The following is a 23816-nucleotide window of genomic DNA, read 5'->3' on the forward strand; positions in this document are numbered from 1 at the left end:
GCCCAGAGTTATTTGCACTTGGATAATTTCGGATGCATTATGCTGAGCAACTAGCCTGGAGGTGTGGATATCTTTAATGAATATGGACACGCCTCCGCCTTTAGTGTTTTGGTCCAGGTTAGGTGGCTGAAAGGTGTGGTATGAATTATTGCCTGGTAATGCAGGGGTGCTCTCTGGAGGCTTAAACCAGGTCTCTGTCACTGCACAGATGTCGATGTTCTCCATTTTAAGGAGTGCCTCGACTGAATGCATTTTGAGGTTTAGACTTCTAGCATTGAGTAGCATTACCCTCAGATTTTGCTTGCTTGTACCAGTTATGGTGGTGAATTTGTCATTTGAACCTTGCCTAAAAAAGGCACTATAGGGGTGGCAAGAGCCTTAGCCAGTATCCGTAATCCCAAGGATGAAAGGTGCAGGCCATCTTTGGCAAAGCATCGTGGTCTGTCAACCATGTCATCCCAGGCAGACAGATACTGGATCCCCTTAGAATGACACCAGAAGCATAGCCAATTGTTGAAGTAAATCATTTTGTCCTTGTACTGTTGTATCATTCTGAGTGATGGCAAGATGTTACTCAGGGCTAGGGTCATACCTGCCTGGGCTACAAGATTGGAGAGCTCCTCCATGTCTCTTTTCATGTAGTCCAGGGAGGTACATCTCAGGTCATTCACACCAACATGGACAATGACAAAGTCATATTTGTACTTGTTGTGGAGTGACCTGAGTGTGTGTGGTATGTGGCGGATCCTTGCACCCAACAGGCAGCTGACAGTCCCCGGGATTCATGAAGCTTGCACCAGGCGCATGCATAGCATAGGCGTTATAATGCCTAATATGGCCGTCGAGCGATTCAGGTACGATCCAGTTCCACGTGCACTACCGGCATACGCCAGAACTGCGCAGCCCCCGGCGTAGGTATGCTAATCACCCCATGTGCAGTGTCGCACCATGCAAATGAAGGCATATAGCAATTCATGAAGTGGTGCAGGCGTAGCGTAAGCCCACGGAAATGTAAACCAAAAAACACGGTTTACATTTTCCCAAACAGAACATCGGAGCTATGGAAGAGGGCCAGACCCAGGTATCACAACGTTAACATATGCCAATGGCGAAATACACAGCCAATGGCATAAGAAAAGATGCACAACACGTAAATAACAACATTTAATGTCATGTCCGCAGTAACGCACAGCACAACCGCAGGGCATGTGTGCGGAAGCTGTAACATAAAGAAATAATATAAAAATGTCATAAAATCGCAACATAATAGAAATCAGGTTTACAGCATAATACACAATGGTAGGCATGGAACACCACAACCAAGGTGCAAGGGTTGCTAAGGGCTTGCGATAGTGTTTGGCGTGGTAACTATGAATTAGTAGTCAATGCCATGCAAATGAGGCAGATAATACTGAATCGCAAATGTCCCGCTGGATGAAGGTTGTACCATACGGCGCAGCGGTATAACACTGAGGAGTGGCTCAGAGGAGATACATGACATCAGCAGAGGGGTGTGCCACCGTAGCAGTAAGCACATTGGAGCATTGCAAATCTGGCCTGTCCGTTGCTAAGCAAAGCTGCAGGACAGGGGTGGGGAGGAATCGTTTAGCTGAGAGCACACATGGTGCCCAAAAGCGCATGTGTACGAGGATGAAAACGTGCCCGAAACCCAGTAATCGGACGCACGCGCCACAAACAATAGCAGAAACAGGAAGGTCAGGGGAAGAAAAGAAGGAAATGCGGAAGTAGGGTAATTGGAGTACTAATGAGCAATCAACACCAATCAACCCACGAAGGCCAATCGACGGCAGCTGACAAGTCTGCTTGCAGAAACCTGCAAAACAGGATAGGGGAGGCATTTGAATGCAAAGAAAGGAGGGGAGGTATTGGATTGCAAAGATAGGAGACCTGACACAGCAGAGCAAAGCAAACCAACAGCAGACTGGCAGTAGCACACATAATGCAAGATATGCCAGGTCCAGGAAAGTACAAATGAAAGTAGGCTGCAGGATGCACGCCAGAAAATGGTAGGTGCAACGTGCAGAAATGTAAAGGGAAGGTCAAGAGGTAATCCACGGCAAGCAAATGTAATTCAACACCAAAGGCACCACAATAGTAGTTTCGGCAGTAAAACACATAAGATAACCTGTAGCTACGATCGTACATACACACCCTATGACATCTTTGGTGTTCACAGCACAATAGTATAAAGTGTGAAAGCACCCAACACACACCTGTGTATTCCCAAACACCGCACCATAGGTGTAAACACACGGGGAACTTTTAAAATGTACATGTTGGGAGCTGCCATAGCTGTGATTCATCAGCATGTGTTAGAGACTGACGGTGTTGTGGAGGATGATGCCGACAACCACCGCAGGCCTCGGAGGAGAAGGAGAGTGTTCAGACCAAGGGTAACCTACCAGGGGCTACATGACCTGGAGATAGTAGAGCGTTACAGGGTGGACAGGGACATCTTACAGCAAATAGTGGAGCTGTGCCGGCCACGCCTGAGAACCAGAAACAACAGAGGGGAACCAATCCCAGTGGACACAAAGGTATGTGTAAGCCTGCGAATACTGGCCACAGGTACCTTTCAAAGGCCAACTGAAGATATAATGGGTATCTCACAGGCATCAGCATCCAGGGTACTACACCAGTTCCTGGATGCCATGTTACCACATGCCAATGAGCAGATATACTTCCCCAGAACTCAGGAGGAGTTGGCCAGCAATATGCGCCACTTCCACCATGTGGCACAATACCTGGAGGCACTGGGTGCGATAGACTGCACGCACATACAAATCAAGTCACCACCCGGTGAGCAGGGTAGGCGCTACATAAACCGCAAGGGATTCCACTCCATCAACTGCCAGGTCGTGTGCAATGCCCAGGGCATTATCATGGATGTGTGTGCTGGCAGCCCTGGAAGCTACCATGACTCCCATATCTGGCATGCCTCACAGCTGTATCAGGTATTTGTCAGGGGGGACATTCCACATGGCCATCTCGTGGGGGATGCTGGCTATGCACTGGAGCCGTGGATGATGACTCCCATCAGAAATGCACACACACCCATGCAAGAACACCATAATGAGGCACACGCACAAACCAGAATCATCATAGAGTGTGTGTTCGGGATGCTGAAATCACAGTTCCGGTGCTTGGATACATCTGGTGGAGCCTTGCAGTACTCTCCAGGCATGTGTGCCCATATCGTCATAGTATGTGCCATGCTACATAATATGATCCTGCGGAAGCAGCTGCAGCAGGGACAAAATGGTGAAGGCCCTCACAGCCCACCGCAATTGCCAAGGCCATTACAGGCACAGAGGGATTCAGACCATGAACACACTGTGCCAGCCCCAGTAGGCAGACGGAAGCGTGCCCAATATGCCTACGCCTTGGCAAAGAGGGAACGTATAGCACATACTCTGACAGTGTAGGCCCCTACGGATTGACACCTCTCCACCTGTACACACAGTAAAATGGATGGCACTCAAACATGACCACCTGTAAATTGTAATGTATAGGTGGCCCAATGTGTGACTCCTACATAGGCAGCCCTCAAACATTGTAAACACAACAGCCAGTGGAACACGGAATGCCAACACCTGAACAGTACATGAGTCTTATAGCATATGGTGGTGCTGTGTGCCTGTCACATTCCCCGCCAGATATATATATATATATATATATATATATATATATATATATATATATATATATATATATATATATATATATATATATATATATATATATATATATATATATATAGATAGATAGATAGATATAGATAGATATATATATAGATAGATAGATATATATATATGTACACATATGCATATATATAATACAGATAGAAAGGGCAATAGAGGGATATATGGTGATATAGATGGATTCAGCAATATCTGCAAATATAATAGATAGTTCAACGACATTCATAACATCTTGGAAGTACAAATAAATAGGATACCGCCAACCATGGAATATGTAACATACCGACATGCGTAACCACGAGGCTGAAAGACCGATAGAACACAGTACCGGAACAGTACACCCGCGAGTAATAGTATGATGATATGAAGGAACAGTTAGTCACCGCTGCCGGTGTCGTGGTCCACGTAGGTACTATGTTCAACTGTGTGTGTGAGTGCCGTAGTCTGTGTAAGTGTGTGTTGAGGGTGCCATGTGCGTATCTGTGTGACTAATGTGTGTGTGTGTCCGCAACATGTGTTTGTTAGTGCCAAGTCAGAGGCAGATCAGTACCGTAGGTGTGGGTATAGCTAGCCGTAGGCATACGGTTACTACCTGTCCCACAGTAGGAGGGACAGCCCCACCCTGGGCAGGTGTGTCCTGACATAAAACAGTACAAAGGGCAAATGTCCGAGATGGTAGGACATAAATATGTCCCATATATAATGTAACAGTCGTATTTAATAGTGCCTGTATGTAAGAAACGTAAATGTTACATGCAATATGATAAGTAGCCAAAGTCACACAACAATAGGTATGTAGTGAGGATAAAAGTATGTGCTAACCTGTGTACTGACCGCGGCTACGTGTTGGCCTGTAAACACCGCTTTGTGTCCCGCTAGTGTCCAACAATGACCATATGAAAAGGTGGCAACCCATGGCAAACAGGCTCTTTTAACAACACAACCACAATGACTGCAAATATCTGGGACAGAAATACAAGGGATAGCTGTCACTTACACATATCCCTTGATATAGCGCTGCAATTACGGAGGTATACAAGTAGCAAGCTCACCTGCAGATGATATAGAAACCAATTAACAATGGCCCAATGTACAATCCTGTAACATAAGTCTACTAACTGTTAGCTCTCTAATTAGGGACGGAGCCCACACACATATTATGTAGAAATGCAAGGCCCACAAACCTGTATATGTTACGTACACCCACCGACATCCCCCACACTAGAAACTAAAGCAATACAGACTGTAATAGCAGCACAAACATCCAGTCAGTCAATTACATCTGCAGAACCCTCAACATACCATGTGAGAGACACAATTAAAGGCGTCATGCAAAATTGCAGGTGTTGTATAATGGAACAAACAGCCATGTTACAGGTTTTGTTTGCAATACTCCATTATCAGACATTGGGATGACAGGTACACCCACATGTTGAACCAAATACTCTACCTGTCACACACAATCCATGGGGGACATGAATCCAAACTATACTTGTCTCCATGCATAGCAGTTGCAGTTACACATAACAAAACACAATACAGACCGTCTCCCTGAAGGTAGGGCAAATAGGCAACACCCAAGTGGAGAATCCAATTATACCCCACTGTCTCCGCGTAATTGGCGAATGGAGTAGCTGCACAGCTGATATGCAAGTAATTAGTCACTCAGGAACACCAATTGGCGGGATGAATCCACATGTTTCAGGTATCGACGTATATAAGGATGACTTGCCAGACATTCAAACCGTATGCTCATACCAAATACCAGTTGAAACACTGTGAGAGAGATAGAAACAAAACACCGTAACGACAACAAGGTATGTAGAACGCCCGATATGTAAGGTTATGTATAGCATGATCTGTATTAATTAGTTTTACAGTATGTATAGCCTGGTTTGCATTAATTAAACGTGTCCGCAATGCATAAAGTGGGGAAAGGTATTTATGTAGTGATGTCTTGCTGAGCATACTAACGCTTGTAGAAACTGTGCGTCCAGCAGTGGGACACAAGGTACACAGCACAGACACCACAAGGGATGGTACATGAGGGCGTTAAACAGAACAATTCCATACAACCCGCCGTCAGTGGTAGGGTATGTCCAACAAGGACGTGCCATAGCAGGGGATAGTATATGTTGATATACTGTCACAGCACGCATGTGTATGGGCATATAACATTAATGACATATGTAAGGTGGTCCTGCTGTGCAAGTATGCTTTGCATTATGGGATACTATGTGAAATATGTGTAATGTATAGTATTATAGGTAGATATGACAGATATTCTACACAGCATAACAGGCATATCATGCATACCACAGGTATCGTCTATTGGTATGTACAATAACAGGATACATATGGCCTGTAGGTATGGGACATAGTAATAGCATGATAGCTAATCTAAATGGAAGGGCTACCAAGTAACCATGCACAAAGGACATGTAATAGCTTCACAGGTGCATAGTGGGGTACTATGCAGTCTGGCAAGTCCATGTGTAAGCACAACTACAGTGTTCACACTAGTGGCACCTCTCTAGGGTAGTGTCCTATGAACAGCAGAGCCAGGTGTCACCTGCACCTCTGCACAGTACAGCCACTGCAGTGATCCCAGGCCTACATGTGTCTCCCAACCACCAAGGGAGGTATCACATGAACAGTGCTACTGAGTGTCCCTGCGTGATGTACATAGGACTTATGTTCCACAGCATGGTGAGTGTCCGGTTTGGGTATGTAACCCACAAGCACATCCCACTCATTGTGGCGTGTGTGCACATATCCATGAGCATGTTGCTCACAGTGGCCTCTGCTTATGTCGCGTATGAGGAGTATATCCATCAATAATGTTGTGGACATGGGCCCTGTCTGATCAGCAGAGGTCACCCCTGAGTATGTAGTATGCAAATGTGTACAGATGTGGTGTCCGTAGTGCAGCCGCATATTTAAACTGTCGGAGCTCAGTAAACGTCATGGCGTGTTAATGTTGTGGCATGTAAAGCTGTAGCTGTTGTGTAAGGTACACCCTAAATGGGGTGGTGTACCCTTGAATGTGTGTAGATGTCTTGAGTTCAGAGGTACAATGGGTGCCTATGTACCAGCTACACACCCAGTACAGATAGGTGTGGCCACGTAGAAGGATATCCACGCCACAGTGGCAATACGGTAACCACAGGAGTGGGTGTGACATATGTGTGTACTGCAAACATGTACAATGTGATATGTATGTAGGGGACTACCATCCATGTGATAGTCAGTGGGTGAATGGTGTAATACAAAGGTGATGTGCATGCACCTTGTGTCATGCAGCTTGATGCCATGATAGTCATATTATGTATCTGTCACAGCGACACCCATATGGTTGGAGTCAGTATCAGCTGGTGGAGCAATCATGGCACTTGGTATGTAGGGGTTTGAAAGCTAGGCAGGGAAAGTCCCCTGTACTAGCCTGTTCTGCAGGGAAGCATATACTGAACATGAGGGGCCCTATGACTGAGGACCGTGGTATGCCAAATGTACCTGACATGTAGTAGGTTCTATGGTATGCTGGCCTCACTGTGTGTCCTGTCCATGAGCCACATAGCATAACATCCTGAGACACAGGGTACGATGTGCAGGTGGATGTGTATGTTGTCAATACCAGAATGGGGAATGCAACTGAAAGGTAATGAGAGGACAATGTAGGATGTGTGGACTCCCGTACCATCAGCAACTGCCCTGGTAACTGTATGAAAGGAGTCCACCATGTGTAGGGGCCATGCTCTGGCCCTAACAAGCCCAACCCGGGTGGCATCAAAGGACGGGAGCCCAACAATGTCTCTGTGAATGACGTCCTTGATGATGTGCCCCATAGCCATGCAGAACAGTCCAGTCAGGTGTGTAGGACTATAGTCCCACTCGTGCAATGCAGTGCCACCTGTGTGTAGTGTGATAAATGCTGCTGTGTGCCATTCAGGGGCTACAATGTCTGAAACAAGGCTATTACTGAATATGGTGGCCTAGTGGGGAGACATGTAATTCAGAGGTTGGTGGACATCACAGCCTGGGACTTTGGAAGGTGACATGGGGACAGTGTCCCAGGACATATAGAGTGTAGGTCAGTACTGTGTAGGTGTGACCACAGGGACACCACAATGTTCATGTATGGATTGCGGCCCTGTAGTGAGTGAGAGGGTGTAACGTCAGCATTGAATCCATCCTCCAGCATGTTGCCAACAACACCTGGGTCTGCAATGTTCCTGAGTGACTGTTGTATGTGACAGCAGATGTGGGTGTTGCCATAGAATACTGACATACCACCATAATGCCTGGTGGTACACCCCGGAATGTGTGGCAGTCATGTTTACGTAGCTAGTCTTGGAGTATGTGATGAGGGACCTTGTGGCCCCACCACGGCTGACCAGTGAGCCACCCCACACATGAGAATGTACACCACTGTGCAACAGCCTACACCTGTTGTTGTACATCATATGTCCATGGAACATGACCACCAGAGTGGCGTCTGTTATCTGGTGTGTACCATCATGGCTCTGTGTGGAATAACATGATCCATGCAGTTGTATACATTTTAATGAAGTGCACTGGGGTATGTGTCAGCATTTGTATGTGCATTGTCCATCTGCACGGGTGTCATGATGTTAACAACCGCTGTCAGCAGACGTCTGTAGTAGGTGTTGTAGTACTCACGTACTGTGTATGCTGTGATGGGTGTGTTGCCGGGATGTGGCTAACAAGGTCGATTAGCATATGTTCGGAATCCACCAATGAGGGGATAACCCCAGGTGTGTAACACCAGTCACATGGTGGTAGTGTTCATGCCAAGGGTAATGTAGGTCTTGGAGGTGGTGTGTATGGGTTGATCCAGCAGAGCGGAGGGTATGACTCATGGATGTGTCGTTACATGAGTGGCTATCCCAGTGAAGTGTGGGGTAGTGTCAGTCACACATCAGTAGTAGCTGTCTGAGGCCCACTGTCCACTATACCAACATAGAAGGTATGTTACCCGTGGGGTATGATGTTGACTCTGTCGTTTGTTACAATGTGTATAGCGGTCCCAGACACAGTTAGTTGCACGTGGAGCACCTCTGATGCATTGTGCTAAGTAACTTGCCAGGATGTGTGCAAAACATAGTGGGATATGGGAACCCCTCAGCTGTGGGTGTGCCGGTCCAGGTATGTGCCTGAAAGGTATGGTCTGTCTATAACCTGTCATTGCAGGTGTGCTCTGCAGAGCCTAGAGGCAGGTCCCAGTCACTGCAGAGATGTTTGAGTGGTGCATTATAAGGTGTGCCTTGCCTGCGTGCCACAGAGGAAGATGCAAGCATTGTGTCACATGACCCCATGTCGTGCTTGCCAGTGACCGTGCCGGTGACAGTTATTGGAAACTGTGCAAGACAGGCAGTATAGAAGCAGCAAGAGCCTTACATGTGAGCTGTACTCCCAGGGCTGACAGGTGCAAGTCATCTGTGCCACAGCATTGTGTTTGACCAGGACAGTCATAGCGGACAGATACCAGATGCCTGTGGAATGACAATAGGAGCATAGGCAACTGTTGAAGTGACACAGTCGGTCATTGTACAGTGGTATCGTGTCTGGACGAATGCAAAATGCTCCCCAGGGCTAGGCCCACACCCTCAGGGCTATAAGACTGGTGAGCTATTGCATGTCCCTGCACACGTAGTCTGTGAAGTGGCATCACAGGGCAGTCACACTAACATGGAGAATGACAGTCATATCATACCTGGTGAGGTGTGGCATGGGTGCATAGGTTATGTTGCAGAAGCAGTTACCCGACAGCAAGATGTAAGCGACTAACGCCTTGTGTAGCCTGCTGTGTGGAACTGCAGTGTAACACCCTACAGAGTCAGCTATGACTGGTGTGTTGTGAATGTTATAACTCACTATTGGCTGTATGTGATGGGCACACATGAGTCTGTGGGCTATAAGCTGGTGATGTTGTCTTCCATGATGGGGGCTACCTCTGGTGCCTACAGTGAGTATGGAGACGTACTGCACAAGTTGTCCTCGTTGGTGTGGCCAGTGGTGTAGATCATGTGAGACTATGTGATGGGTGGGGTGTGTTGCGAATGTTACAGATCCCCAAATGACTATCAGGTGCAGTCAGGGTTGGTGACAGCATTACCCCCAGCCATAGCTGTCAACCTCCTGTCCCCAAACTGAGGAACATTAGCCCTCATACTGTGTGACAAATGGGCAAAATGTGGAACACTTACAACTGGCTTACTAACAGCTTCAACTAGGAAGGGCATATGATGGCTAAAATAGGCTGGTCTTACGTATAAAAAAGATATTCCAATGAATTAATATGATTCCCATCTATTTAGCCATGGCTAGCAGGTAAACTATTTACAACAATGAATGTGTGACAGACCCTTCCAATGTGGAACCTTGAGGAACATGCACCTTTTAGAACCCCAAATGAGGTACGTTCCTCGTAATGAGGTACACCTGAGAGCTATGCCCCCAGCACGGCTGCAGAAGTGCATCCCCCAAAGGCTGTAGTGCCGTATGTTGGGAGGTGAGCATTGAATGTGTACATGAGACAATTGCTCTATTGCCACATGTATGACATATCCCTCATATAGACAGGCAGTAGCACTGGTACGTGACAGTTGTACATGCCTGTATATACAACCATGTCCCACAGGATATGTGCGTTACGTGTGTACAACAGCTGTCATACCTTAAGCAAGCTGAGAAGTGTAGGACAGCCAGTGTACCTGTGGGAAATGGTGTGGAATGGGTGCTATATTAATCAGTAGCTCATGACATGCTCACAAGTTCTGAACAAGTGCCTAGCATGACCATACAATACAGATAGGGTGTTGGATAATATCAACCCACAAGTGGTGATGACAGTCATTTAGGGTGGCACCGCATTATAACCCTGCTGAGTATGGTGTGCATGTCCATGAACCATTAGCACTGTAGATGTTAGCAGTACAGATGTACAAGACAGCATGGATATTTGATTACAAATACCTTTGCATGTCATAGGAGTGTTCCACCAGTGGCCTGTTGACAGACTCACAACTACAAAAGGTGCAAGAGTGACATGTACACAGCACACCAGTGCCAGCTACAGTAGAACAGGGTTAATGTGTTGTACCCCACCCTCATTGTACCCATACCACACAGACAAATGTTAGGCATCTGTGTATGTAAGGCTGTGAATGGCCATGACCTATCATTATAGCTGTGTCAGTGTTGTGAACAACATACAGAATGGGCTGTGTGGGTGAGGTGTGTGACATATGTGCACAGTCTGATGGATGATACCAGCAGTGTCACCGCTAGGTGAACATCCCTGTACCCATAAACTACTACCTAGGCTGTGGTCAACATTATGGACACTGTGTAAGGGATGGTGCTGTGCAGTGCACCCCCTGACATGGTGACATCTCCAGGCCCCTTAGGTAGTCATATGAGGTACCCATGTCATGTCAGGGTGCCATCCAAGAGCACAGGGATCACTGGACAGGCATATACAGCACTGTGGTGACCAATATTGGATCACATACCACCTGTAAGGGGTAATGGCTATGCATGGATGTGCGATACCAGCCTTCACAATCCTCACCTCCACTATGCAGCATGCTGTCTACCTTGCAGAAGGACATTTGCTACACCATGATGATGGACATGCTACATGTCCATATACTGATCTATAAGACATATGTCATGGACAGCCACCATCCTAATACTAGGATTGCCACAGGCTGGACAGATCCCTGTGCCATATATGTGACATACTCCCGCCATACCATGCAACCCTGTCCATCAAAGCTGCACATGCCATCCCAGTCATACATGGTGTGATGGCTGCATGGTAGATGTACTATCAACTGACTGGATCAGTAATGTGGCACTGATGCACCTTACGGTGGCACAATGGCTGTCTGTTACAGCTTGGAAACCATGCCCGCACATGCTATGGTTGATAACCATCCCTGCGAATGTCGTCTGACTAGCCATTGTCCCATGTCTATCACATGTTCAATACAGGCGATCCATGGCAGGATGTTGAACAGTTGTACAGTGCTGTGTAGATGTATATGGCAAAACACATGCATGTACAGGTGTCCATGCGTATGTGTGCATTGTCACTGCTCAAGTCCATTACGGCTGTGTCTGTGTTGATATGTGACATATACACAGCATCCAGGTCAACAGTAGTACCGTGGACACATCCAGGCATGTGCAGATAGGTAAGAACACAAGTGCAGGCAAATAGACATGCCCACAGCAAGACAGCATTTACATGGAGTACGAACACTGTAATGAGGTGACACACATATATGGTGATGATATGTGTGACACAAACACGTCAGTCATGTCAGTGTCATGATGCTTTGCAAAGATAACTGTGCAGATGTAGTAGATGTCATAGAAATGTATGTGCAGCAGTATCTCTGTACATCTCTGAAACTGTGACCTGTCACCATCATTATGTCTTACTGATAATGCCCCGTACATGCCTCCCAGCATACACCCGCCAGGAGGATGATGTCCTCATCCCACAGCTCCATGACAACTATGACTTGTTGTTCAGCCATGTGCCACAGCATGCCCAGCAGCGGGATGACCTGTGGCAGGATCTACGCAGGAGGGTGAACGATGTGGGTGGCCATAACTGCACCTACCAGCAAGTGCGCAGACACTGCACGGACTTGATACGACATGCAAAACAGCGTGCCACTGCAATCGCCAGGGAACAAGTTGGAACAGGTGGTGGGCCACCAACCCAGCCCCCACTCACACACACACCGAAGAGCTACTGGCCAGTCTAGGGACACCCAGGGAACAGCATCCAGAAACACTAGCTGCCATCGTGGAGGTGGGTGTCTCCCAACCAATGAGCCTGGAGTTGCCTGGTAAGTCAGTACTGCGCATATGGCTAATGTTAAGTTGTCAATCTCGCCTTCATTCTTGCTGGATGGATTCGGAGCCGATCCTTGGCTCCGACTCGGCACTTGCTAAGCTCGAGAGCTAATTTTACCAGCCCAAGGCAACCCTATATCCCATGATGCAAGGCGGAGATTACTCAGATCTTGTTTGCCGCTTCACTAACGAGGTGCCTTCTTTTACCAGCTCTAGGTAAGTGAACTTTTCATAGACTTTTGTCTACCCCCTTTAACTTTTTACATATAAATATTATTTTTTGTTAATTATCGACTCACGTTAACCCTATTCCTGTCAGTGTTCCCTTCTTTTAAGTAAATATTCCCTTACCCCTAGTTAGGCCTTAGGCCTTCCCCTCCCTAAATTTTTTCCTGTCAGGGAATTTTTTGTGTGTGACTGTCTGTTATCCCTGTTAGTGTAATTGAATCTAATTAAATTGTTGGACTGAGTGTGTTTTGTGTGTCAGTGTGTTTCCAGTGTTTCATCGACACAGTTATGTCGAAGGACACTAAGGTCTCAGGCTTCAAGAAGTGTGACTCGTGCTGTCAGAAGATGTCTCTGACAGACGGTCACACTTCTTGTGTTTATTGCCTGGGACCTTCGCACCTGCAGGACTCTTGTACTATCTGTCATGCTTTCAGCCCAAGAGTCCTGCAGGAACGAAAAAATAAGCTCATTTTAAGGGGCTTATTAAAACCCGAGAGCTCCCCGACTAAGTCGGCGCCGGGGAAGCCCTCGAAACCTGTTAAGCCTTCAGCTCAGGCTTCCAAGCCGTCGGCTTCAGGTTCTTCCTCACCAGGTTCGAGATTGGCTCCAGCTGGAGCCGATCTTTCTATACCAGTATCAGTATCGGCTCCATCCGGCGCCGATACTGTCAAGTCTAGACACTCAGTGTCGGCTCCGGTTGGAGCCGACGTATCTTCGGCTCCGATGGCTCCATTGATCTTGAAAAAGAGATCTCGATCCCCTTCTGTGGAATCTATTCATTCAGCTCCGAGATCACCCCTGCTCTCGGAGCGGAGCCATCGGAGACGATCTTCTCGGTCATCCAGGCTATCTGATCACGACCTTGAGAGAGTGGTGAGTAGACTATTAAAGTCTCAGGCATTGGCCCAAATACTCCATAGCCCATCTCAATAGACGGTAGCTATATCACATCCACCGAACATTCCTCCTTCGACTCTCTTACAGAGCTCGGAGCCGGAGCTCCTCGGAACCGGTACCATTGTGACTTCGGAGCCGATACAACCCCTTTCGGCTCCATCGACCTCGGCTCCGATTTCCTCCTTGAGACCTTCATTGGAGGGATCCAGGCGTCTGGTCTCTCTCGTCGGCTCCGAGGGGGCGAGTGGCATCGGACCCTTGTCCGACCCGTTCTCCCTCTCGGAGCTTGGAGTTGGTGAGCTCGGCCCGACATCTGCCTCGAGCCTTCCCTCTCGGTGAGGCCTGGGGTTCCTATCTCTTCGGAGCGGGAACCTTCTGGTCTCTCTGATGGGGGAGCCTTCGAGGTGATGAGGAGTGTACTAGTCCCTGGGCTTAGTCAACGGACAGTTCCATCAGCTCCTCCCACTACAGTGCCTGCTGACGTCTCTTCCCACTCTCTTGCTCCCGGACCCAGAGATCCAACACCTCAGGTTTCCCCAATGGGAATATCTTCCTCTTCCGAGGCTTCTCCTGATCCGTCAGGAGAACCCCCCCCCCGTAAGAAGACATGTAAGAGGAAACATTTAGACTCCCCTGAGTCTACTACATCAGATACTGACTTGGATGAGTCGGAGGGGTCCCCAAGGTCCTCCTCTGAGGATGTCTCATTTTCAGACATCCTTGAAATCCTTAAACAGAGGGGGAACTGGCCCTCCCTTAATCCCTCCGAGGACGAGTCAGTATACCTGGAGGCGTTCGGATCTCGACCCTCCACCTCCTGGGTGTCTCCGCCTTCGACCCTCTCATGGAAGTAGTGGCTCGAAGGCGTGGATGCTCATTCGGTGGAACCTACCCCCAGGAGACCTTCAAAATTTATTACATTCCCACAAGATAGACAATACTTAACAAAAGGTGTCCCAGTTGATGCCATGGTGGTGGCTGTTGCCACCAAGAAGGAATTAGCTGATCCTTCAGTACCTGTTCATCCTCCTAATAAGGATTCTAGGACTATGGACAGGTACGGTAAGCAGATTTTTTCTTCAGCGACTTTTGCCATGAGATCGCTGAACTACTTATGCCACTTCACCCGCCTTCAAAGAGATGTTCTTAAAGAGTTGGGAGAAGTTTTACAGGATCCGTCAGCTGCTGGGTCTCAGGATAAGATTAGCTCACAGCTAGGAATCCTTAACTCCATTGCTAACTCCTCTATGTGGCTCATTTCTTATGCAGCCGATGGAGCGAGTAGGGCCGCAGGCACAGGAGTGGCTTTAAGGCGTCAGTCCTGGATGCAGCTTTGTAATTTTCCAGACCCCTTCAAGGTGTCTTTCACAAACTCCCCTTTTGATGGCTCGACCTTATTCGGTCCTCAAGTGAAAGACACTTTGACTAGATGCAAACAAGATGGCAAGACTCTTTCTGCCGTAGGAGTCCGTTTCTCCACCCCTTCTAGACCTTACCCCAAAGGACAGAAGGGAGGGAAAATGTGGTTCCACAAATCTCAAGGAGTCACGCCTGACACACGAAGTCAGTTTACCCCCAGAGGCAGAGGGGGTAACAATAATAGACGCCGCCCTAGGGGCAGAGGGGGTCCGCATGTTGCCCGATTGTCCACCTTTGGAGGCAGTTGGGGGAAAATTATCGCTGTACCCAATAGCCTGGCTTTCCCTTTCTCAAGACAAATGGGTACAGTCAATTTTATCCGAGGGTTACAAAATTCCCTTTATTCAAACCCCAATTCAACAAAAGGGAAACCTTCCAGACGTTCCACCCGGTCTAAGGGAACTAGCAGTACTAGAAATATCAAAACTGCTAGTAAAAAGAGCCATCCAGCCAGTCCCAGCGGACCAAATAGGATCCGGAATCTACTCAAGGTTCTTTTTAGTTCCAAAAAAGACAGGGGACTGGAGACCAATATTAGATCTGAGCAAACTCAACAAGTTTGTAAAGAAATCAAGATTCCGGATGGTCACGCTTCAGTCCATTCTGCCCTTTCTGGGCAAAGACAATTGGATGTGCTTGATAGATCTTCAGGATGCGTACTATCACATAAAAATTCACAGATGCTCCAGAAGATTTCTCCGCTTTTGGCTGGGGACCAGTCACTTCCAATTCAGAGCCCTGCCCTTTGGACTCACTACAGCCCCCAGAGTGTTCACCAAATGCATGGCAGTGGTTACGGCTCACCTGAGATGTCAAGGATTCCAGGTGTTTCCATATCTAGACGACTGGCTCCTCACTGCCACCACCAGGCATCAGCTTCTCCAAGCCAGAAATTACACCATTCACACTTGCAGAGGGCTAGGAATTTCTATAAATTTCGAAAAATCTGCCTTGTCGCCTTGTCAATATATTACTTTTATAGGCGCAAATTTGGACACCGTACAACTTTCTGCAAGGTTGACAGACCAAAGGATCTTGGACATTCAAAGACACGTCCAAGTGATTCTATTCAGCAACAAAATTCAGGCCAGATTTGCTCTGAAAGTACTGGGTCTTATGGCGGCCGCCATAACACTTCTTCCCCTCGCCTGCTTTTACATGCGGCTGCTACAATGGATGCTATTCACCCAATGGTCCTTTCAACAACTTCCCATGCATCATGAGATCATAGTAACTCCAACTTGCAAAAGACATCTGACATGGTGGATATCGTCCCCTCAAATCCATCAAGGCAGACCATTTGTTCCTCTTGCCACGGTTGCCATGGTTACATCGGACGCCTCCCTGATCGGGTGGGGGGCATTATCAGGGCAAAATGGTCCATGGCACTTGGCAACCTTTCGAGTACCATCTGCACATAAATGTTCTGGAAATGAGAGCAGTGCTTTTAACGTTGCAAGCCCTCAATGACTCTCTTCCCCTGGGAACTATTGCAGTCCAAACGGACAATATGTCCGTAGTGTGGTACATAAACAAACAGGGCGGAACCAAGTCCTATCCACTGTGTCAAGAGGCTCTCAGACTTTGGCAATGGGCGATCTCCTCTCACCGGTTTCTGATAGCAACGCACATCCCTGGGAAATCCAACATCATAGCGGACAGATTGAGCAGAGCTATTCTCATGCCTCACGAGTGGTCTCTCAAACAGTCAGTGATGGAAGAGATTTTTCAGAAGTGGGGCCTTCCTTGCTGCGACCTTTTCGCTACACCTCAAAACAGCAAATGCCCAGACTTCTTCTCTCTTTTCCCCCTTCCAGGCCATCCCCCCAGAGACGCTCTAACCCAAGATTGGCCCCGGGGACTTCTTTATGCTTTTCCTCCTTTTCTGCTGATACCTCAGCTAATTCAGAAAGCAACTGCCTTGAGAGCCAAGTTGATTCTCATTGCCCCTTATTGGCCTCGACAGATTTGGTTTCCGTTCCTACATCATTACCTCTTGGTACAGCCATGGCATCTGGACCCGGTTCCAGATCTTCTGACCCACCAGTCGGGTCAACTGCACCAATCCATACCTTCTCTCAACCTCACTGCTTTGTTGCTCCACTTCCATCCTTAGCCAGGCTTCCTATGATTTCTAATCCTGTACAGGATATCATAGTAGCTTCCCTAAAATCTTCTACCAGAAAGATCTACACTAGTAAATGGTGACGTTTCTCTTTCTGGGCAAAAGCTAGGAACATAGACCCCTATACTGCTCCAATTCATTCGGTGTTGGACTTCCTAGCTGACATTTTTAATTCAGGATCCTCTTCTTCCACAGTGAAAGTTCAACTGGCAGCCATTTCAAATTTTCATATAGGCTTTTTGGACCACAACATTATGTCACATAAACTTTGCAAGGCATTCCTTCGAGGTATCTTTTTATTGAAACCTCCTACTAGAGACCCCCCACCACAGTGGGATCTAAATTTAGTTTTAACATCCTTGATTCTTCCCCCGTTCGAACCTGCAGCTGCCTGTTCCTTGAAATTGCTTTCTTGGAAGACACTTATTCTAGTTGCCATTACATCTGCCAGGAGAGTATCTGAGCTTCATGCTCTCTGTGTTCGCCCTCCCTATCTAATATTCCACAAAGATAGGGTATCCCTAAGAACTAATCCATCTTTCTTACCAAAGGTGGCATCTCAGACTAACCTAAATCAGTCCATTGATCTTCCAGTATTTTTCCCGAATTATTCTGATAGAGCTGAATAAAAGTTACATTATCTCGATGTTCACCGTCAGCTGAGATATTATCTGGATAAGACAAAAATTTTTTAGGAAATCTGATCAACTTTTTCTATCCTATGCAGAGAACAGGAAAGGCCTTCCAGTTTCTAAGGTAACTTTATCTAGGTGGCTGTCTTCCGTGATCACTTACATTTATCAGCTCAGAGGCAAAGAATTGGTTTCTAACCCAAAAGCCCATTCTACCAGAGCTCTAGCTACATCTACAGCTTTTCAAGCTAGACTTCCAATAGACACTATTTGTGCAGCAGCCACATGGGCCTCTCCTCATACCTTTGTCTCACATTACAAATTAGATTTGGTCTCCAGAGACAGAGCAAATTTTGGTTCCACCGTTCTCAAGAGTCTGTTCCATTGAGCCACCCAGGATAGAGGTGCTAGGGACGTGGTCCCATCCAGCAAGAATGAAGGCGAGATTGACAACTTAACATTTAGATGTTATGTACCTACCATAATGTTCCATGTTAGTTGTCTTCTCGCCTTCTTTCTTAGCCCCCTCCTTCCCCTAGCCTGGTCAGACCGAGAAGATTATACATCTTCTATTAAGAGGTTATTACCTTTTTCTAGCTGTTCAACTCCTAGTGTCACTAGATTATGTGGATCCTTTCTAGAGGGTTATGATGTTATTTAGTATTTTTTATTTCTTCCTCCTAAGTTGGAAGAAAATACTGCTATTTCTTTAGCTACCAAACGAGATCTGAGTAATCTCCGCCTTGCATCATGGGATATAGGGTTGTCTCGAGCTGGTAAAATTAGCTCTCGAGCTTAGCAAGTGCCGAGTCGGAGCCGAGGATCGGCTCCGAACCCATCCAGCAAGAAAGAAGGCGAGAGAAGACAACTAACATGGAACGTTATGGTAGGTACATAACTTCTAATTATATCCCATGTAGTTGCATGTGTCACTGTACATTATGTAAAGTAACAACATATGCAAGGTATGTGGACACACATGCTGCATACTACAGTATGCTACGTTGTATATGCACACATGTGCATACTATATGCTATTACACAGGTGAATGTGTTCACATGCACAGTGCAACCTGTGGCTGTCATACAGTCATGGATAATGTTCATACTGGTGTGTCACCCCTATACAGGTACCTCTGGCGTGCCGCACAGACATGAGTCCATTGCAGGTGAGACTGTCATCAGTATCAGGCATGTTACAGTGTAGATCTATTTGCCATGTGGCCAGTTAACACTTGCACACCTGATGTTTGTTCCAGTCATGATATGCAGGTCGCAACACCCTTCATTCACACAGGCCATCCATGTGCAATATATACAAACGTAATGATACACCGACTTGAAACCACAGTACTTGTCATTGCGACATGTGTGGTCAGCTGTGCATACAACGGTGGAGGTGTTCTACAATGGAGGCATATGTAGTATGCATTGGAACAACATGTGTGGTACGCACACAGTACCACACAGTGAGCTGTGATATGGGCAGCCCACAGGTGTCACCATTGTGTCATATGCCCCTGCATTGGGTGCACACATTGTGATGTGCCACCTGACATGTCCCAGACATGTAGTGTTCTGTCTGCAATATTGTCACACTATCACATGACCTATACCCCACATACCAAACATACAACCCGTTGTCTGCATAGCCCTGTGGATTGTGACATATCTGACATCTATGGGTGTATGTCATATGGGAAAACACAGACATGTGGAAAAGATGCCCATCACACAAAATTGGCCAACACATGTGCACACATGGCCATGGGGGATGGCCAGAGACATGTAGCCACACAGTACTTGGGATGTGTATACACCCTGTTGCACATTGTCCGCACATGGTCCAATTATAGCCTTAGTTGACCGATTATACAGTTGATGTGGTACACTGGACAACCTTAAAGCCTGTGCACAGCTACTGGAGGTGTCACTGAAGTCTACCATATACGATCTGTTGAACATCACGACTGTGTTGCAGTTATGGCTATGCAATGTGTATATATTATGCATTCTACAGCAACATAGATGCCTCATGTTGCCATGCAATGGCACAGTGTCTGTACTTCACACTGTATAGCAATGTAGACACCTCACACTACCCTCCCATGCTCATGCACATTTGCTAAACATGCATTATATCTGTAGGGCATACACACAACACTGCAATGTAAAGCCCATTATGATGCTGTACATGTGTCAGGACACCATTGTGTCAAACATGTATGCATGTTAATGCACATGTCAGCAGATTACATGTCAAGGTCACGTCAGCCTTGTGTACTGTTATCCTGTTCTGGGCCACATGGTGTATCACGGGGATGCATGCATACTACCATGATTGTGTGAACTGCATGGCTACTGATATGACACCTGCTTGCTGTAGTGTGCACCCCAGGGAGGTATGCTTACTAACACTATTAATGTCTGAGCTGCATGCCCTCTGCTGTATCGCAGGCATGCTGCATGCCATCTGACAAATCACATGCATGGTGTGTCTGTGTGTGTCTGTGTCTGTGTGTGTGTATCTGTGTTTGTGTGTGTCTGTGTGTGTTTGTGTGTGTCTGTGTGTGTCTGTGTGTGTGTGTGTGTGTCTGTGTGTGTGTGTGTGTGTGTGTGTGTGTGTGTGTGTGTGTGTGTGTGTGTGTGTGTGTGTGTGTGTCTGTGTGTGTGTGTGTGTGTGTGTGTGTGTGTGTGTGTGTGTGTGTGTGTGTGTGTGTGTGTGTGTGTGTGTGTGTCTATTGTACTTTACAGTATTTCTTTGCATTCACAGGTGATGTAGGTGCGTTACCCTCCTGCGGTCTATCTGATGTTAGTGTCCCCACAGATACTAGCGGTGATGAACATATGCATGAAGTACAGGCAGGGTTGTCAGGGGATGAATCTGTGCCAATGGTTACCATCCCAGCTATGTCCCCCTCTTCCCCGCACACAGTTCTGCTGCCAACACATACCGCATCACCATTGGCCATAGAGGAAGGACAGTCAGCGTCTGTTAGCGTGGAACAGGAACGTGTGGTGGCTACAGAAGGTGTGTCTACACACCATGGTGTCAGTGTAATGACTGCAGATGTGCCACACAGGCATGTGGCCGGTGCTGCTCGTAGGAGGACCTCTGGCAGACATGCACCTGCAGGACAGAGCGCAGCAGCTGGTATCACCAGACGCATGTTCCAGACTGTAATGGCGGCACAGGCACGTGCTGAACGGCAGAACAGAGAAGGGCAGAGGCTGCAGAGGGCTGCTATCCATACCCTAAATGACAACATCCAGGCATTGGCAAATGCTCAACAGCAGATTGCTAATGTTCTGGATAGGTGATTAGGTGAAATGGTCGGAATCCTTGACCGAGGCATGGCAATCCGTGAGTGGGAACTGTCTGTGCTGGAACACCTGGTAGGAGTGAGGCGTAGGCCACGTGGACGTAGGCCAGCAACGCCACCTAGTGTAGGTCGACGTGAGCATGCCACCTCACATGGCCGCTCCCACAGTGCCAGTAGAAGTAGCAGTGCAGCTGGTGCTGCGCTGTCAACACCAGGACACAGCAGGCCACGTGGACGTGGCCCTGGACAGTCTCAGCGGGGACACGGTTCCAGCAGACATGTGTTGTCGGACAGTAGCCACTCTGTACCTCCACCTGGTAGTGCCCGTGCAACCCCAGGCAGGCACAGGTCACGTGGCCATGGACGGACACAGTGAGCTGTACAACCTGCTCTGTACAATCTGGGGCTGTCAATTATACCCTGTGTAGGCCTCACAAATGGCAGAACTGTGTACACACATACACGCACACAGCAAACACAACTGTAGGGCTCCACAACATCCACATGCATTCTGCACAGACATGTCCAGTCAACTCACCGGCCCTTACACACACATGATGTTATCCATTGGTGCAGCCTATGCCCCTGGCAAACATATCACCCTGCGCATATGATGAAGCCTGTGCCACATCCCTGTCATCCACACCATCGGTGCAGGGTTATGCACAAATATTCTAATGCACAGGGTGAACAGCATAGTGAGAGGTGTATGTAATATTACCTGTGTATGCATAGTGAGGGATGTGTATGTTGCAGTGCTTGTGTGTGAATACTGAGAGATGTGTATGTGACATAGGTTGTGTACTGTCGACATGCACCAGTCATACCATGTAGTGCAGGTGCAGCATGCATTGTGATGTGTTCACGGTATGTGTCTCGGTTACATCTGTAGCACCATGTTGGTTGTGATACCCTGGTTCCCTCCTATGGTGTACTTGCATGTGCCTACAGGTAGCAGTGTTTGCAGTCCCCCACGTGTAACTGTGGATTACTCACAGGCACATCTGGCAATATCAGCATGCTACATGTACCCTCAACCTGACTGTTGGACACACCAACATGACACAGATGTCCGCACATATACTGCACCTGACGCATGTGGTCGGTGCCACAGGCTACACTGGACAGAGACATGACATACATAGCAGGACACATTACAGGTATGGTGACATGGTGCAAGGGTTGTACACAGCGGCCTGGCCAATAATGATGTTAGGTGTCACTTGGTAGCTGGAGGCCACACTGTGCAGCAGTAGGACCCTGTAACAGTATGGGAACATGGCCGCATTCACGGGGTGTACACCACTATAACGCACACCCCATAGTGTGCAGGTGGGGACCCTTGCCTGTGTGGTCATCACCCTCACATTACTATGCACCCACACGATGTGTCAAAGAGAAGGGACATGCACAGGTAGCCAGTATGGCTGGGACCTATGGCATCAACAGGGTTGTGCAATGCATCACCATTACGGGTTAGTCACCACGTGGGGTTAGTGATCATTTCCCACCGTATATTAGTATACACCCTCACACCAAGCACCAGACATACATACAGACACACATACACACTGTGGTGACCACACATGTGTATACGGACAGCCGACGTGTGTGATGCACCACACCGGCCGACGTCATGCTTCCCACACTGACATATGTACAGATCTCTACAATGGTGTACAGGGATGTGTAGCAACTGGGACATATTCCCCATGATATGTGGCATCCCTGGTCACACATTCGGACACACATGGCAGTGCTGGGAATGATACACCTGCCATATGATGACACGTTTGATAGACATGCAGCGGTATTGATTGCATTATGTGTACCAACGCTATATCTGGCAAATGTGCTGCTATATGCACACGGGAGGTTGTAGGTGTTACAGGTGCCATGTGACATATAGTTGTTAACACCTGACAGCTGTGTATGCATTATGTCAGCACCGTCACATAACAGCGACATAGCGTACTGTTTGCACATGGCATGATAGGATGGTGTGTGACACAACTGTGAGCCACCCCTGCACACATACATCTAGACAGGTGGTTCACCACATTATGTACACACATCCCTCCATACGTGCTGTTTGTATGTCACCGTATACAGGTGACAATGATGGGTCTGCATTGCGTCTGCATGTCGTAGGTAGGTGCAACTATGTTACGGACATCGGCCACTGCACATGCATGGTTGCTGCATGCACAGTACAGATGTCACATGTGTCTCCTGTTGCCATGTTTGTATGCATTGCTATTGTTGGACATGTGTGTTGACATACATAACACATGGACTGCGGTATGATATCACGGGTGTCACAGGCGACCAGTACAAGGGTATGTGTCCCGGTCAACACTGCTACCCCCTGTAGTGTGAGCATTCAACAGACATGGGCCCACCTTCCATTCGAGTGTGTAGCATTGATTAGTCCAGTGTTATGCACGAGGTACATCAAAGGCTATGTATGTATGTGTTGTGTGTGCAGTCCATGCACACATCCACACAATCACATGTATGACATTCCCAGACGTGTGTTCATTGGTGTACAGCAACAGTCAGGTGTCACAGCTGT

Source organism: Protopterus annectens, chromosome 2.part1 (assembly GCF_019279795.1).
Source record: "Protopterus annectens isolate FY-2018-M chromosome 2.part1, PAN1.0, whole genome shotgun sequence".
NCBI classification, from domain to species: domain Eukaryota; kingdom Metazoa; phylum Chordata; order Ceratodontiformes; family Protopteridae; genus Protopterus; species Protopterus annectens.